Genomic DNA, 1,961 nt, shown 5'->3' with positions numbered 1-1,961 from the left:
GGTAAATACTGAATCGGTAATAACGGATATTACAGATTCGGTAAAATTTACAGATTTTTTACCTACATTCTATTTACTGATTCTTAAATACCGAATCCGTATAATTCGGTATTAAGGAATCGGTAAATAGAAATTACCTACATATGGCCCTATATGTTACCCTACCCATATAGAAAGAAGAATCCCCCCCCCTTTTGTCTTTTTCTGCACACATTTTTTTCTACTCTTTTACCTCCCTCTTTTTTGCTTTTTCTTTTTAGGCTATACCTGATCTATACCTTACTAAACGCCAAAAAGAGCAAAATTCAAAAAATGCTATACGCAACATATATATATTTTTTTCTTTTTTCTTTTTTCTCCTTTTCCTCTTCCCTGACCTTTTTGAACCAGATCTTGCTGAACCATTGACATAGCAGGGAGTGGGAAATAGGGATAGACAAAAGACAGAGGGGACTCAATTCACTGTTACTCAGCTTCCCTAGCCTGACCCATCCTCAAAGCAAATAGGGGCGCCTCTAGGGGCTTATGGGACCTCCTTGCTAATTGTATCAAGCAGTTCGTCTGCCTCTTGGGCTGACCTGATGTTATGCATCTTATTATTATGCATAACTTTCAAGAAGGCCGGGAATTTGAGTTGTACTACTGCACCGACCTTCTTAAAGTTATCCATTCTTCTGCCAAGTTCCCACTGCCTTTCTAGTGTGGCTTTAGAAAGGTCCAAACGAACCTCAAAGGAGAAGTCCCTGCTCCTTAACGACTTTGCTTTCAGAACCAGATTCAGGATTTTTTCTTTAACAGAATAAGTGAGAAAATTAATAAGGATCTTCCTGGGCTTCGCTCTATTAGGAGTATGACGAAATGGGTCCCTATGAATCCTTTGAATGTCTCCTTATAAGAGCTCTGTTGACTCTTCAAGTGATAGGGCCTCCTTGAGCAAAGCAATCATAAAGGTCTTAATGTCTGCCCCTTCTTTCCCTTCTGGAACATTCATAACCCGCAGGTTGTTTCTGCGAGAATTGTTTTCCAACGTCTCCATTCTGTTTTGCAAAGCAGCTTCGCCTCTTTGTAGGCTTTGTATTTTTATCTCTGCTGTCCCCAGGTTAGTCTTGAGTTCCTCGACAGAGCTCTCTAGGGACTCGGTCCTGGAATTTAGGAGGTCAACCTTCCTCTCTAGGGTCTCGCATGCATTCCTTATCTCACTTTGATTGTCTGCAGAAACTGCAAAGCCCTGTTTTATATCCTCTTTTAATGAAGTAAACAAGGCTTCGATCGAGCCCCCTGAAGAATTGCTGACGGCATCCCCATGATTCTGAACAGCTAACTCTGCTCCCTCCCCTAACTGTGGTTCAGACAGTTCAGACAGCTCCTCGGAGACTACAATAGGTATAGGTGAAGCATTTTGGCTGGAAGCGGCCCCCTTAGAATCCATACTATCTCGAGAGACCCTACAGAGCTAGTGGCATGGTTTTCAGAATCACCTCTTGAATCCTCCCCCTGCTTTGTACCAATCAAGACCTCAGGTTGCACCCTAAAAAAGCACTGTAGTGAGGGGGTAACTCTTACTTTATTATACAAGGAGACATTCTTGTTTCTGCCTCCTTTTATGCTCCTTCCCTTGACCTGATAGTTTTGAAAGGCTGTACCTTCGTTAGGGGAGATAATGTTCTTGTCCCTCGTGTTCTCCAACTCCTGACTCCCTTCTGATTGCGGCTCTAGTATCCCCCATCTTTTCCTTTAGTGTTCGTTTTCCCCTGGCTAAACTCGCTCTGCCTGCGTTTTCCTCTTTTTTTCCCTCCACGCTTATGTCAGGGCAAGTTATGTGAGCCTGTGTGCCGCAATAATTCGCTCCACAAGGTGATGAGGGCCCACCTCAGACCTCACGGCACCACCAGCAGTCAAGACCCACCGGGGGGCCACAGGAAGCAGGAGGAGTGACAGTACTGCAGTGCAGCCCCCACAAT

Source organism: Triturus cristatus, chromosome 3_2 (genome assembly GCF_964204655.1).
Source record: "Triturus cristatus chromosome 3_2, aTriCri1.1, whole genome shotgun sequence".
Lineage (NCBI taxonomy): Eukaryota > Metazoa > Chordata > Amphibia > Caudata > Salamandridae > Triturus > Triturus cristatus.
The sequence above is the reverse complement of the archived record's forward strand: the minus strand, read 5'-3'. Positions refer to the sequence as shown.